This window comes from Furipterus horrens, unplaced genomic scaffold, assembly GCF_987537825.1.
Source record: "Furipterus horrens unplaced genomic scaffold, mFurHor1.1.pri manual_scaffold_13, whole genome shotgun sequence".
NCBI classification, from domain to species: Eukaryota; Metazoa; Chordata; class Mammalia; order Chiroptera; family Furipteridae; genus Furipterus; species Furipterus horrens.
The window spans coordinates 44,212,895-44,230,231 of NW_028327183.1; positions in this window are offsets into that span (position 1 = coordinate 44,212,895).

Consider the following 17,337-nt stretch of genomic DNA (forward strand, 5'->3'; position numbering starts at 1 on the left):
TCATTCACTCACTCACTCATGCACTCACTCATTCATTCACTCACTTATTCACTCACTCACTCATTCATTCACTCACTCATTCATTCACTCACTTATTCATTCACTCACTCACTTATTCATTCATTCACTCATTCATTCATTCACTCACTTATTCATTCACTCCTTCCTTCCTTCCTTCCTTCCTTCCTGCACTCATTCAGTAACTCCCACAGAGCAGTGCGTGTTCAATGCTAGGCACTGTTCCAGGCACTGGGGAAACAGTGGTGAACAAATAATGAGAATGATTTGCAGTGGACTGAGGAATGACCCCTCCCAAAGATGTCTCTGAAACAATCCTGATACATGTGAACACATGACCTCACACAGCAAAAGGGACTTTACTGACGTGATCAAGTTAAGGATCTTGAGATAGGGAGATTCTGCTGGGTTATCTGGGTGGGCCCAATATCATCTCAAGGGTCAAAGTTAGAGAGGGAGAAATGATGATGGACACAGAAGGTCAGAGGTACTGGCTTTGGAGATGAAGGAAGGGGCTGTAAGCCAAGGAACTCAGGCAGCATCTAGAAGCTGGAAAAGGCCTGGAAACAGATTCTCCCCTGAAGCCTCCAGAAGGAACTAGCCGTGCCTAGCCCTGCCACATATTGATCTTAACCCTATAAGGACCACTTTGGACTTCTGACCTCCAGAACTATAAGATAATAAATTTGTATTGTTTTAAACTGTTAAATCAGTGGCCATTTGCTACAGCAGTCATAGGAAACTGAAAGTAATGAAGAAAGGTGAACAGTTAAAAACCACATCAATGGCGAAGAGAGACAAATACTAGGAAGAAGACTTAAGTCAGGAAAAGGGGCTGAAAGTGCTCCAGGGGCTGTTTTAGGGAGGTGGTCAGGGCAGGCTCCTCGGAGGAGGTGACATTTTGCAGAGGCCTGAAGGAGGTTAGGGAGCGAGCCAGGTGGAGATGGTGGAAGAGGGTTGCAGGCAGCAGAGCCAGTGCAGAGAGGCCCTGTGAGGGAGGCCTGCCTGGTGTGATGACGGAGCTGAAGGCAGCCAGTGTGGTGGGCGCAGAGTGTGTGGGGAAGTTGGTGTGCCTTGGTGTCCGTTAGAAAATACCCTCTCCTTTCTCAATTGAATTTTTTTAAAGAAGAGAATATTTCTTTAAAAAAAAAATCCTAACCCAAGGATATATTTTTATTGCTTTTTAAAAATATAGGTTTATTGCCTGGGTAATGTGGCTCAGTGGATTGAACACTGGCCTGTGAACCAAAATATTGACAGTTTGATTCCCAGTCAGGGCACATGCCTGTGTTGTGGGCCAGGTCCCCAGTTGGGGGGATGCACAAGAAGCAACCACACATCGATGCTTCTCTCTTTCCCTTCCCCCCTCTCTAAAAATAAAATTTCAAAAATGTTTATTGTTGTTAAAGAAAGAGAGAGAGACATCGAACCCACAATCTTTTGGTGTACGAGGTGACGCTCCAATCAACTGAGCCACACTGGCCAGGGTTTTTTTCTTTGTATTTGAGAGAGAGAGGAAAGGAGGGAGAGGGTAGAGAGAGAGAGAGGGAGGGGGAGAGAGAGAGAGAGAGAAACATCGATGTGAGAGAAAACGTCAATCAGCTGCCTCCCATATCACCCCGACTGGGAATTGAACCCACAACATTTTGGTGTATGAGACGAAGCTCCAACCAACTGAGCCACCCTATTTATTATCAAACAGCCTTAATAATGGTATGTGGCTGTCCCACAGGGAGAATTTTCCAGATAAACACATAATATCGTGCCATGGGAGAGACTAAGGCAGGGTGGGGGACTGGGAGACTGGGGTGGGCATTGAGTTGAATTGTAATTTTAAACGGAGGTGGTGACATCTGATCACACACTGGAAGGTGGTGAAAGAAGGAAGGACAAAGTTTAGGAGGTGGGACAGTGTCTTTCAGCCAGCAGATTAGAAAGATGGGGGGGAGCTGGATCCAAGCCCACTTTTCCTCTGTGACCTGGGACTGATTCCCAATGTGGCAAGCTGTCTCCCAGCTCAGGGGAGGTGACATGCCTTGCCAATGTGCTAACACAGCCAGGGACACCCCTGTCATTCCAAGATACAGAGTCATAGTTTTACTGCATTTGTCAAACACTTACATAGCACTTACTCAGTACCTGGCATGGCGCCAAGAGATTTACACAGCTGCTCAGTCAATCCTCAGGATGACCTGATGAGGTGGGCGATATTATTATCGTCACTTCACAGATGAGGAAATTGAGGCGCAGAGGGCTGACATTACTCACCCAGCTTGTATTCGAACCCGCTTTCGACATATCTTAGTCCATAGTACAGTGGCTCAGGATGGCTCATCACAACCCGGGTCATCCTGGTTGCTCATCACAACCTCTAGACAGCTTTCAAAAGCCAGTCTCCAGCCCTGGCTGGTGTGGCTCAGTAGACTGAGCGCCAGCCTGTGAACTGAAGTGTTGCCGGTTCGATTCCCAGTCATGCCACGTGCCTGGGTTGCAGGCCAGGTTCCCAGTTGGGGGTGAGTGAGAGGCAACCACACATCGATGTATCTCTCCCTCTTTCTCCGTTACTTCCCCTCTCTCTGAAAATAAATAAATAAAAAGAATGCTTTAAAAAATTTTTTTAAAAAAGCTAGTCTCCAGGCCAAGGAAGTCAGAAGCTCGAGGAATTCAAATGTACCTGTCTGTGTTCCCTGTTGGATGGCCACTTCTGGAGGAAAAATTGTGTCCATTTCCCTCATCATAGGAGACCCCTGGACCCCGGCCACGTAGCTCAGTTGGCTGGAGCATCATCCCATATGCCCAAAGGTCGCCGTTTTGATTCTGGTCAGGGCACACACCTCGGTTTCAGGTACACACCCTGATCAATGTTTTTTCTTCTCTCTCTCTCACTCCCTTCCCCTCTCTCTAAAAAAATCAATGAACATGTCCTTGAATGAGAAGGTTTTAAAATTATAAAAGAAAAGAGACCCACTGCTCTCAGAACAAACTGGGAAGACTTCATACCACGAGCATTGAGCCCAGTGGCACTCAATCAGGGACAGCTTTGCTGGTCTAAGGGACATTTGGCCATGTCTGGAGACGTTCTGGGTTGTCACAACTGGGGGTAGGAGATGCTTCTGGGGATAATGGGTCAAGGCCAGTGACGCTGCTCAACATCCTACAGGGCACAGGACGGCCCCCCAGCGTCATGCTGCCAAGATGAGGAGGCCAGCTCCTTACTTCCAGTTTGCAGGAAATACAGATGAGAAGGGGCCAAAGTAAAGGAATCTACAAAGAAAAAGATGAATTAGAAGGTGGGAGATTTAAAATATATATATATATATATATATTGATTGATTGATTGATTTAAGAGAGAAAGAGAGGAACATCGATGTGAGAGAGAATATCGATCTGTTGCTTCTCATACGGGTCCCAACCAGGGATCGAACTCACAACCTAGGTATGCGTCCTGACCGGGAATCGAACCCCCACCTTTTGGGGTACAGAGAAATGACCCAACCAACGGAGCCACACTGGCCAGGGCAGAAGGTGAGATGTTTTATACAGGACAATATGCCAGGCTCTTCAACTCTTCAGATTGGGGACAGCAACAGGGAAGGGCTGCACAAGTCAGGCCTTTCTCAGGACACATGAATGAAGATTTGTGCATGTAACGGTGTGTATGTATCACCCCGTTAAAAACACAACTGTGAACGAACACAGAACTCTAATTTACAACATGCCCGTTGGAGGACTTAGGGGCGAAGTGTACCGATGTCTGCAACCCCCTTTGAAATGCATCAGAAAACTCTGTGCCTGCTATGAGATTGCGATTTATCCTTTGTCCCTGTTTCTGGTTCAGAGCTCCTAAAACCCTTGGAATTTCCCAAGGGATGAGAGTGATAAAGGCGGCTTTTATTCCTAACAAGCCCCTTTGTTAATGAGGTGACTTTGGGGAAGCACCTCAGGGTGGAGGTTGGTTGCCAAGGGAACCAACCACTTGATTAGAGGGTTGGAATTTTCAGTCCCACCTCCGACCTCCAGGGATGGGAGCGGGGCTGGAGAAGGAGTTCAAATACCAATGGCCAGTGATTTCATCAGTCATGCCTACGTAATGAGGCACCCATTAAAAAACAAACAACCCCCCACCCCCACCCCAGCATTCAGAGAGCTTCTGGGCTGGTGCGCACATGGAGACTGGGGAGAGGGGAGCATGAAGGGAGCGAGGAAGCTCCGCTTCCCTTTCCCATACCAGGCTCTGAGCTTCTCTTCCATCTGGCTGTTCTTGAGTTCTACCCTCTTATTTTATTTTATTTTTAAGATTTTGTTTATCTGCTTTTAGAGAGAGAAAAAGAGAAGGAGGGAAACATTGGTGTATGAGAGAAGCAGCAATTGGTTGCCTCTTGGAAGACCCCAGGCATGTGCCCTGACTGGGAATCGAACTGGTGACCCTTTGGTTCGCAGACCAGCGCTCAATCCACTGAGCCACACCAGCCGGAGCTCTACCCTCTTATAATTAACCAGTTATCTAGTAAGTAATAGATTATCTGATTCTGGGAGTCACTCTCACAAATTTATCAAACCCAAGGAGGGTGTCTTGGGAATCCCCAATCAGCTGTGCAGAGCACAGGTCACAACGTGGACTTACAATCGGCATTTGAAGTGGGGGTGGAGGGTTGTCTTGTAGGACTGAGCCCTCCCTCAGCCTGAGGTATCTGAGGCTGTCTCCAGGGGGACAGTGTCAGAATTGAGTTGAATTGTGAGACAGCCTGCTAGCTTTGGTGGACTGCTGGGTGTGGGGAAAAACCCCACACATTGGAACTGGAATTGGTGTCTGAATGTTACATACCCACTAGAGTGACTAAAATTGGCAAGACCTAGACCTGGTGGACCAATTGGAGCTCCTGTTGTCCTGGAAAGGATACAGAGTGGTCCAGCCACTTTGGAAAACAGTTTGACTCTGACCAAGTTAAACATACATTGAACCGACCCAGTAATCACACTCCCGGGTATTTACCCAAGAAAGCAAGCGCATCATGTTCACACCAGACTTACACACGTGTTCACAGCTGCTTTATTTGTGTTAACCAAATGCTGAAAACAACCTGCTGTCCGTCAACAGGTGAATGAATCAGCAAACTGTGGTGCACTCAGACCGTGAAATACCACTCGACACCAAAAAGAATGAACCAAGGAAGCACGTGGCAACGTGAACGAACCCCAAAATAATTCTGCTTAGCATAAGAAGCCAGACCAAAAATAGAACATTCCATGTGGTTCCATTTATAGAAAAGTCTAGAAAATGCAAGCTAATCTACCCTGACAGAAAAGAGGTGGTGGTGGTGGTGGTGGGGGTGCCTGGGCAAGGGAGAAGAAGGAGGAATTACAAGGGGCGCACAGGAGACTTCTGGGGGTGATGACCTGTTCACCATCTTGATTGTGGTGATGGTTTCACACGGGTGCACATGTGTCAGAACTTATCAAATTGGCCCTGGCTGGGTAGCTCAGTTGGTTTGAGCGTTGTCCTGATACATCAAGGTTGCGGGTTTGACCTCCGGTCAGAGCACATTCAAGAAGCAACCAATGAATGCATAAATAAGTGCACTTAACAAATTGATGTTTCTCTCTCTCTCCTCCTTTCTCTCTCTCTCTCTAAAATCAATAAATTAAAAAAAAAAGACTTACCAAATTGAGCACTTCCAAATACGTACAATTTATTATATGTTAATTATACCTCTGTAAAGCGATAAATAAAAAATGAAAACGAACTATGAACTGAATGCTTTAAAAGTTGCACCGTGTACTTTAAGAGGATGGGTTTTATTGTCTGGAGTCACACGATTTTATGTAAATGATACCTCAATAAACCTGAGGTGTAAAAATAAGATGAATATAAACTCACCACCGATACAGAAGTCTTGGAGATCCAATGCCTTGGTGTAGTGATTAGAAGTAGCAATTCCGTATTATAAACTTCCAAGTTGCTAAGAGAGTAGGTCTTATTGTTACCACCACAAAAAAACAAATCGTGATGATGGGACGTGACAGGTATCGGCCAACCCTAGGCGGTAATCCTATCGCAATATATCGATGTATCAGGTCAATGTGCTGTTCACCTTAACCCTGCACAATGCTGTATGCCAATTACCTCTCTTTTCTGAAAGTGGATGGATAGACCTCGCCCTTGGCACCTCTTCACCTGGCTGGCTGTTCATCTCTATCCTTTATCACAGAGGTCCCCAATCTTTCTGGCACCAGGGTGGGGCGGGGGGATGGCTTTATAGCCTGCCGCCAGATGCAGTTTAAAGATCTTATTTATGTTTAGAGAGAGGGGAAGGGAGGGAGAAAGAGAGGGAGAGAAACACCAATGTGTGGTTGCCTCTCATGTGCCCCTGACTAGGAAGCTGGCCTGCAACCCACGCATGTGCCCTCACTGGGAATCGAACCAGCGACCCTTTGTTTCACAGGTGGGTGCTCAATCCACTGAGCCACACCAGCCAGGGCCAGCTGCAGCGTAATTGTCACGTGCCCCTCACTGATAGGGTTTTGATACGAGTCTGCAAGCCCTTGATCGGTTATGGTCTCCGTGCGGTCCGACCTCTCTGCTGAGGATCATCTGTGTTTGCAGCCGCTCCCGGGCGCCAGCATCGCCGCCTCGGCTGCACCGCAGGTCACCGGGCGTTAGATCCTCGTAGGGAGCGCGCGACCTAGGTCCCTTGTGCGCAGTTCACAGTAGGGTTCGCGCTCCTGTGAGAGTCTAATGCCCCGCTGATCGGACAGGAGGCGGAGCTCAGGCGGAAACGCGGGCGATGGGGAGCGGCTGTAAATGCAGACGAGGCTTCGCTCACGGTGGCTCGGCTGTCGCTCACCTCCTGCTGTGCGGCCGGCCCAGCTCCTAACAGGCTGCGGACCCGTACAAGGGTACGGGTACCGGTCCGTGGCCCGGGGGGTTGGGGACCCCTGCTTTATCACATCCTTTGTAATAAACTCATAAACGTAAGTAAAGTGTTTTCCTGGGTTCTGTGAGCTGCCGAGTGGCCGAAGCAAATCCCTGAAGCTGAGAAAGGGGTCATGGGAATTCCCCACTTAGAGCCAGTTGGTCAGCGGTACAGGTGACAACGGGGGCCTTGCCATTGGTGTCTGCAGTGGGGGGCAGGCTTGTGGGACTGAGCCCCCAACCCGCGGGATCCGCGCTCACTCGGTAACGCAGGGCAGGGTCAGAACTGAATTGAGTTCTTGGACACCCAGCTGGTACCTGGAGACTTGGAGAATTGGTTGCGGGTGGGGGGCAGGGGGGGCGACATAACCTACACCTTTGGTGACGGAAGTGTTGTGAGTGGAGCCCTAGGATCGGTCCGGGACGGTTATGGGTCAGTATCAGGTGGTATGGATGGTGGATGCCAAGTGGCCTAGAGGCTGGGCGCCAGGAGGTTGGTCATATGCAGTGTCCCTATAGTAAATGTCCCAAGGCCTGGGTACGTGGTCCTTCAGTGGGTAACCCGAGGTTTATCTGGAGGTCTGACGTATATCTCCAGGTATTGGCACAGGACTGGAAAAGGCAAACATTTATGTTCCCAGGCTAGTTACAACGGGACTAGAGCCCTGGCTGGTGTGGCTCAGTGGGTTGAATGCCGACCTGTGAATCAAAGGGTCGCTGGTTCAATTCCCCACCAGGCCACATGCCTGGGTTGCGGGCCGGGTCCTCAGTTGGGGGCATGCAAGAGGAAACCACATATTTATGTTTCTCTTCCTTTTTTTCTCCCTCCCCTCCCTTCTCTCTAAAAATGAATAAATAAAACATTTTTTTTTAAATCGCAAGACTATGCAGCAAGAAGCTCTCTGAGGCAGAGTCAGAGATAAAAGCAACTTGCAGAGCGATTCAGACAGGTCCATATGCAGCGTTTAAGGTGAAAAAAATCTACAAAAGTATATATTTAGAAGGGTCCGAATATATAGGTGAAGACTTCAAGGGGACACATCCCACATAGAAGACTGTGTCCCCAGGAGTGGCCAACAGACTTCCTCTACAAAGCTGAAGGGGCAAGATTTACCCCCAGGGTTCCTCCTCCGAGGAATAACCAGCAGTACCTTTTTTTTTTTTTTTTTTTTAAGAAATTTTGGGAAACAAAAAATTACAAAGGAAAAAATAACTATAGATCAAGATTCCACCAGCCAGAGAGAGTAATAATGAATCATTTTAGGAGTTTCAATTTTCAGTCTTCTTTGCAGTCTTTTTGACACAGTTGAAATTTTAATATAGACTGTTTCCTTTTTCATCCTTTGCTTTTTCTTAGGATAATACATATAAATTTCCCAACCTCCTGGGAAACTATAAACATCATAGCTCTATAAATATCATTTTCAGTGGCTATATTAACTTTTATCATATGGCTTTATAACATTTTCTCCAGTTATTGTTTGGTTTTCCACACTGCTTATATATTTTTAGGTATAGCTATATGTTACCTTTAAAGGTCAGATTTGGCCCTGGCCAGGGAGCTCAGTTGGTTAGAGCATCGTCTCATTTTACCAAGGTTTTGGGTTCGATCCCCGGTCAGGGCACATACAGGAACCAACCAATGAGTGTGTAAATAATTGGATCAACACATGGATGTGTCTCTCTCTCCCTCAAATCAATAAATAAACATTTTTTAAAAGTCATATTTATACTATTTTGCTTTCATGTTTTTTTTCTATGCCTCTGAGGCTTAAAGTGGAGTCTTAAACCAAGTTTTTCTGGATGGTCTCCACGGTAGTTACTGAACTTCCTAAATTCATATGGACAAACCCCATCTTTGATGATGATGATTGTAGTAGCATTCTGACACATTTATTTCCAAGTTTCATCTTTATAAAATTGTGCTGTTAGTCCCTGCTTTTCTTTCCCACTTTCATATGTATATTTTATATTGACATTGTACAGTAATGTATAAAGTATATATGTGTCTGTCTATTCACCTGTGTGTATAAAATCCCCTCTGTGTGTGTTGTATGTGTATATATTCCCCTCTGTCCCTGTGTGTATATGGATAACATAGAGATTATATACATATACGCATTATACATAACATGCATATGTACACACAAACATACAGAGAAAGGATGATACTGCATGTTATTTTTTTAAACTAATTTTTCCTTATTCACTTTCATTTCTTTTTTTAAAAGATTTTATTTATTTATTTTTAGACAGAGGGGAAGGGAGGGAGAAAGAGAGGGAGAGAAACATCAATGTGTGTCTGCCTCTCGTGTGCCCCCAATCAGGGACCTGGCCCACAACCCAGGCATGTGCCCTGACTAGGAATCGAACCGGTTACCCTTTGGTTCACAGGCTGGTGCTCATCCATTGAGCCACACCAGGGCTTGAGAGAGAGAGAAAGAGAGAGAGAGAGAGAAACATGGATTTGTTTTTCCACTTATTGATACATTCACTGGTTGCTTCTTGTATGTGCCCTGATCGAACCCGCAGCTTTGGCAACGCTCCAGACAACGCTCCAACCACCTGACTTACACAGCTGGGCTTTGCTTGTCATTTTATGTCTTGTGGTTTTACACATGATTTGAAGCACAAATAACCACTTGGCAAGATGCCTCATGCTCTTTATAAACATAACTTTCACACCTGCCTAAGCGTCTATGGGGACGGTACATCCCCAGTTCCCTGTGGTTGGGCACTTACTTCGTTTTCACGTTTTCACTGGGATAATCACATGTGTGCATTTTGGTTCAGTTCCCCCATCTCCAGAGCTCAGTCCCTGACCAGTCACAGGAAGTACACTCTTCAGTCTGCAAGTGCTTTTCGTTCTTGGTGCTTACGTCAAATCACATCCGTGTTGGTGTAGAGTTTGGGAACTGCAGCTAAAAACAAAAACCATGGGCGGTTCCGTCACCATTATTTGCTGTGGAGTCCTTCCAAGAGTTTCTTCACTCTCTTGTTGAGAATACATTCCACAGCACTTCTGTGCCTGCTTGTTCTTATTTAATATATCATAAAAACATTCTCCCCATTACATTTAAAATGATTGAGCCCTGGCTGGTGTGGCTCAGTAGATTGAGTGCCGGCCTGCAAGCCAAGGAGTTGCTGGTTCAATTCCCAGTCAGGACACATACCTGGGTTGCGGGCCAGGTCCCTAAGTTGTGGGCATGGGAGAGGCAACTGATCAATGTACCTTTTGCACATGGATGTTTCTCTCCCTCTCTTTCTCCTTCCCTTCTCCTCTCAGAGAAACATTGATCACTTGCCTGGCCCACGACCCAGGCGTGTACCCTGATCAGGAATCAAACCGGCAACTTTTTGGTTTGCAGGCCGGCACTCAATCCACTGAGCCACACCAGCCAGGGCTGATAATCACATTTTAACTGCTGTCTCTGTCTTCCTAAAGGCAAACTTACGAAATGCCTCAGTGAAACCCACAGAGGCTCAGAAGCACACTTGCTCCTCTTTTCCCTTTGTGCTAAAGGTCTAATAAAACCCACGGCTTTTGAGTCTCTGCATTCAAAGAGGGTAGACTCTTTGGCTCGCTTGAACTAATAGCAGATGTGCAAACATGCAAGCACAAAGCCCAGAGGTAACATGGGGACAACTGGATGCATATATAAAGGGCAGAGAGGTCACAGGGAACAGAGGAGTGAGGTCCCCCAGAGGCTGTGAGCAAAGTCACTGGCCAGCAGGGAACATCTCAGCCACCGCTTTGAAAGCTAAGTCCAGTGTCACAGACTAACGGGGATGGAGGGTATTAGACATTTTACCGCCGTGTGATGTTGGTCCCATATTGCAGCAGGCACCCTCAAAACAACCTCCAATAATCCCTGCCGCCTAGTGTCCCCATCTTTGTGTAGTCTCTTACACAACTAAATTAAATTTAAATGGCCCTGGCCGGGTGGCTAAGTTGGTTGGAGCATCGTCCTGTACACCAAAAGGTTGCAGGTTCAATCCCCGGTCAGGGCGCATATGGGAAGCAATTGATGGATGTCTCTCTGTGTCTCTCTGTGTCTCTCTGTGTCTCTCTCTCTCTCTCTGTCTCTCTCTCTCTCTCTCTCACACACACACACACATACACACACCCTTCCTTTCTCTCTAAAATCAATAAACATATCATCGGGTGAGGATTTAAAAACATTCAAATAGCTAAGTGACTGGGGGCTACCGTACTGGACAGTGCAGCTCCAGGACACTAACAAGTCACTTAATGGCCATCTGACACTCTAGGTATGGACAGGCAAACTGTTGCCTGTAAAGGGCCAGCTAAATATTTTAGACTTTGCAGCCATATGGTGGTCTCTGTCACAACTACTCACCTCTGCTCTTGTGGTGCAAAAAGAGCCACAGATAATGCATAAATGCATGGGCATGCTGTGTTCCAATAAAACTTTATTTACAAAAACAGGCAGCGGGCCAGATTCGTTTAGTGGGAGGTAATATGTCAATTCCTACTCTAAGGGAATGTTTGACCTCCTCTTTTATCCTTTGTTTGACTTACTATATGATGGGTTAAGACGTTTCCTGGCCCTACACCACCACATTCTTCTTCCTGCTTGAATTACAGACTGAAGGCTGGAGCTGCAGCAGCCACATCGGACCACGAGGCAAACCTTGATGATGACAGACGTATATATATAAATGGTGGAGCAGCCCTGGAGTGTAGCTCAGTGGATTGAGCACCGGCCTGAGAACCAAAGGGTCACCGGTTTGATTCTCAGTCAGGGCACAGGCCCGGGTTGCAGGCCAGGTCCCCAGGTGGGGTGCACAAGGGCAACCACACATTGATGTCTCTCTCCCTCTCTTTCTTCCTCCCTTCCCCTCGCTCTAAAAAAATACATAAAAAATCTTTAAAAATAAATAAATGAACAGTGGAGCAGAAAGTTAGAAGAGGATGGTCCTGATGGATGGCGGACTCCCCAAATCATCCCCGGCCCGCTGCCTTCAGCCTTCTTTAATGTGAGTGAGAAATAAAGGCCTGTCTGTTTTATCCGGGCTACCAGGAGTTTCATGATTCCGGACTTGATGCCCCTCTCTCGCCGTCCGCTTTCCTCCCTCACCCCACACAGTGTGTACACTCACAGCTGCGTCTCGTCCGCCCCCTGCTCTCTCATACCTCCCTGCCTTTGCACCTGTCATGCCTTCCTCCTGGGGAGCCCTCCCATCTGCCCTCTTACCTACCTGGCAAACTGGCTTCCCTTCGTGACCCACAGCCCCTGCCCCAGTAGGAACACCTGCTTCCACCTCTGTACGCCCACAACATTGGTGCAAACTTGTATTCACATCCTTAGCATTATTTAAGTTTTTTTAAATTTTTTTTTAAGGTTTTATTTATTTATTTTTAGAGAGAGGGAAAAAGAGATGGAGAGGAACATCCATGTGCGATTGGTTGCCTCTCACATGCCCCAACTGTAACAGAACCCCTGGGCTGCTCCGACTGAAACAGAACCCACGGGCTGTTTAGTCAGGGGCCTGATTGCCCGCCGCCAGAATCATAACTCTGAATACCAGAGTTTGGTGAAAAGGAAAAGGATTGTTTATTTGCACGTAGTTCTGCCTCCCCCTCCCAGACCTGGCCCGTCTTAGGAAAGTCAGAAACACCGATTCCCTACTTCGTAGGCACAGTTCGGCTTTACCAGTAGCTGCCAATCACTCAGTTCTGTTTGGGGAGGTCCTTTCTGTGCTGTGGTGCCCTCCAGCTCTCAATGCAGGACCGCCTGGATTCTCAGCCTCCTTGTAAACTGTCTTCTTTCTGTAAACCGCATGGCTAGAGCCTCTTCTTAAAGCAGCCTGGAGGCCTCCCTTAAAGTAGCCTGGAGACCCCCTCCTCCAAGCCACCTGGAGAGAGCACACCAGCTAAAATGTCCGCAGCTGCTTATCTTTCCCTAACTGCGTCCTCTAACGCAGTGGGTGTTGCAAACAGTTTTGACCATTCACAGAACCCTACGCAGGCTCTGTAGGCTCCTTCCGTACCAACCCACAGTCCAAGACCCGGCCCATCTTCCTGAGCCTTGGAAGTTTCAAAGCGGATCTTTGTGCCACAAGGTTTCCAGCCACTAGCCTCAGGCATGCAAGGCATCCTGAAAGCTGCTTCCTTTTCCCTATCACCCAGCCGCAAACTCGGGGGTTTGTTTTTGGACTCCCCTATTTCTGTAACACAACCAGGGACCTGGCCTGTAACTCAGACATATGCCCTGACTGGGAATCGAACCGGCGACCTTTTGGTTCGCAGGCCAGCACTCAATCCGCTGAGCCACACCAGCCAGGGCTAAGTTTTTTAATTAACAGCTAAAACAAGAGAAACACAGTAAGCATGAACACTTTCTTTTTTAAAATGTTCCAGCCTTGTCCAGGGATCGAACCTGCAACCTTGTTTGCTGAATGAATGAATAAATGAATGAAAGAGGCAGCACCCTAGGCTCATGGAATTTTCCTCCCCAAGCCTGTCACATTCTAGGGGTCTGAACCTCTTTCACGTACAGTCGCGGGGAGAGCTGGAAACAAGACGGGCAAATACCCTGCCCTCAAGGGCTCTGTACTGTGTAGCCTGATGTCAGGTAGAGCTAAACGGAAGGAAGTGAAACGCACTGAGTGCGCTAAGGGCCTGGACAAGGCAAGAGCTGGGGCTGCAGCTGCAGCAGCCAGAGAAGGCTGCTCTGGGAAGGCCACCTGGGCCTCTAGAGGCCTGAGGGCGGCAGGAGGTCAGCCAGGTGGAGGTCTGGGGGAAGGGCACCCCCAGAGAAACACCAGCGTGCAAGGCCCTGGGGCAGTTTCCTGCTTATACAGTGTGTTCCAGGGGCAGGAACGAAGCCTGCGTGGTTGGACGGGGATGAGCGGGGGAGAAGGCCGGGGCAGAGGGCCGGGGCAGAGGGCCGGAGAGGAGGCAGAGCAGTATCAGGCGGCCGACCACGGGCCCTGTGGGCCCTGGGAAGGGCTTTGGCTTTTACTGGGAGTGAGCTGGGAGCTGTGGATGGTTGGGGGCAGAGAGGGATGTTACCTGACTGAGGGGTTAAAAGGCTTTCCCGGCTGCCATGGAGAGAAGAGGAAGGGACCAGCCTGGGGTGGGGTGGTGTGTGTGTGTGTGTGTGTGTGTGTGTGTGTGTGTGTGAGACCAGCGGGGAGACCAGCCTGGGTGTGTGTGTGTGTGTGTGTGTGTGTGTGAGACCAGCGGGGAGACCAGCCTGGGTGTGTGTGTGTGTGTGTGTGTGTGTGTGTGTGTGAGACCAGTGGGGAGACCAGCCTGGGTGTGTGTGTGTGTGTGTGTGTGTGTGTGTGTGTGTGATCAGTGGGGAGACCAGCCTGGGTGTGTGTGTGTGTGTGTGTGTGTGTGTGAGACCAGCGGGGAGACCAGCCTGGGTGTGTGTGTGTGTGACCAGTGGGAAGACCAGCCTGGGTGTGTGTGTGTGTGTGTGTGTGTGTGTGTGTGTGTGAGACCAGCGGGGAGACCAGCCTGGGTGTGTGTGTGTGTGTGTGTGTGTGTGTGTGTGAGACCAGCGGGGAGACCAGCCTGGGTGTGTGTGTGTGTGTGTGTGTGTGTGTGTGAGACCAGCGGGGAGACCAGCCTGGGTGTGTGTGTGTGTGTGTGTGTGTGTGTGTGAGACCAGCGGGGAGACCAGCCTGGGTGTGTGTGTGTGTGTGTGTGTGTGTGTGTGTGTGAGACCAGCGGGGAGACCAGCCTGGGTGTGTGTGTGTGTGTGTGTGTGTGTGAGACCAGCGGGGAGACCAGCCTGGGTGTGTGTGTGTGTGTGACCAGTGGGGAGACCAGCCTGGGTGTGTGTGTGTGTGTGTGTGTGTGTGTGTGAGACCAGCGGGGAGACCAGCCTGGGTGTGTGTGTGTGTGTGTGTGTGTGTGTGAGACCAGCGGGGAGACCAGCCTGGGTGTGTGTGTGTGTGACCAGTGGGAAGACCAGCCTGGGTGTGTGTGTGTGTGTGTGTGTGTGTGTGTGTGTGAGACCAGCGGGGAGACCAGCCTGGGTGTGTGTGTGTGTGTGTGTGTGTGTGTGAGACCAGCGGGGAGACCAGCCTGGGTGTGTGTGTGTGTGTGTGTGTGTGTGTGTGAGACCAGCGGGGAGACCAGCCTGGGTGTGTGTGTGTGTGTGTGTGTGTGTGTGTGTGTGAGACCAGCGGGGAGACCAGCCTGGGTGTGTGTGTGTGTGTGTGTGTGTGTGAGACCAGCGGGGAGACCAGCCTGGGTGTGTGTGTGTGTGTGACCAGTGGGGAGACCAGCCTGGGTGTGTGTGTGTGTGTGTGTCTGTGTGTGTGACCAGCGGGGAGACCGCTGAGGAGACCACCGCACAGTGCGGGCAAACAGTGCCGGTGGCAGCAGGGGTGGTGAGAGGTGGTCGGGCTGTGGGAATATTTTGAAAGCAGAGCCAGCTGACGGAGGGACGTGGGGGTGTGAGAACAAGATGTGAGTCGAAATGACTGAGGTTTCGGCCCAAGCTACTGAGCTGCGGAAGCAGGGGCAGGGAGGGCAGGGCCCAGGTGGAAGTTGCCTGAATATGCCAAACGGTTTCACACCTCCTGGCCTTTGTGGGCTTTCTCCCCCTGGCCTGGAGGGCCCACCCATCTCCACTTCCCCCCTCCCCACCTCCCCATCACCCACTCCCTGCCTCCCCATCACCCACTCCCCGCCTCAGCCTTGTCCCCCTCCCCCATTCCTCCCAGCTGAGCCCAATGTCACCCTCTCCAGAAGCTGCTCTTTAAGCAGCCCTGGCTCCGCTTGCAGTGTGCCCTCCTGTCTCCCCATGACATCTTGCTCTTGTCTTTCTCCCAAATACCAGCAACTTGTGCCAAATGGGTGACACTCGAGTGACTGGGGAGGGGCCATGGCTTTAATCCAGCAGCAAATGCATCAACAGGAAATGGCCTCGAATTCTTTCCTTCATTCAGCAAATATTTGTTGTGCCAGAAACTCTAGAAGGCACTGGGAAGAGAGCAGGGAACAGGAGAAACAGGGCTGGGCTGTTATGGGGCTCTGCGGGGAGAGACGACAATAACCAAAGAAGAGGAAGATCTAATGTGTCACATGGTGATGGAGAGAAAAGACAGATTGAGTATGTGAGATGGGAGGTTGGAGGGATGCAGTTGTTAATAAGGTAATCAATCAGGAGGGCTTCACTGAGGAGGTGACTTTTGAGCTTCAACACAAAGAAGGTGAGGGAGAAGCCATGTGGGTATTGTGGAAGAGGGAACAGCCAGTACAAAAACCCTGAGGTAGGACCGGGCTTAGAATATAAGAGGAACTTGGAGGAGGTCAGTATGGCCAAAGCCTGTGAACGGGGGTTGGCGGGGGGGGTGGGGGGGTGGGTAGAGAGAGCAAGAGCTGAGATTCAGAGAGGGAGTGGGGTTAGGGTTCTATCTATCTCTATATTTGCAAAGTAATACAATAATTAATAAATAATGCAATAATTAAACAATACAAGAATAAACTTTATTTCACATACCCACAACTGTAAACTTACCTTTGCCTCATGGGATGTGTGTGTGTATTGACCAGGACATACTTAGACACAAACAGCAGTTCTCAAATCTTTACACTCTCAAAATTATTAAGGACCACAAAGGGCTATTATTTATGTGGGTTATGTCCATTAAGATTTACCACGGTTGGAAATGAAAACTGAAACATTTAAAAAAATATTTGTTTATGAATGCATTTTAAAATAACAATAATAAACCCATTACAGTTATCATTTAAAAGTATTTGAATAAAAATAATTTTTCCACCCTGGCTGGTGTGCTCAGTGGATTGAGCGATGGCCTGCGAACCAAAGGGTCACGGGTTTGAGTCCCAGTCAGGGCACATGCCTGCGCCAGGTCCCCAGTTGGGGGTGAATGAGAGACAACCACACATTGATGCGTCTCTCCCTCTCTTTCTCCCTTCCTTCCCCTCTCTCTAAAAGTAAATAAATAAAATCTTTAAAAAATTTTTCCAAACAAAAAAAACTTAGTGAGAACAGTAGCATTGTTTTTACCACTTTGGAAATCTCTTTAATGTCTGACTCAACAGAAGACAGCTGGATCCTTGGAGCTGCTTCTGTGTTACTCACCATACTGGATGCTGTGTAGCTTCTGGAAAATTCCAGTGTACACGCAGGACAGAATGAGAATGAAAAGGACAAGTAACATCTCAGTATGAAAAAATTCTTACCTCTCGAATAACCTCACAGCGTCTGGGAGAACCCGAGAGTACCCTGAACCACACTTTGAAAACATGCTGACGTACAGGTCCACAGTTTTAAAATTAACAAAGCTCCAAAAACCACAAATATTTTTTATTATTTTTTAAATTACAGTTTACATTGAACATTATTTTGTATTAATTTCAGGTGTACAGCAAAGTGCTTAAACAATTATATACT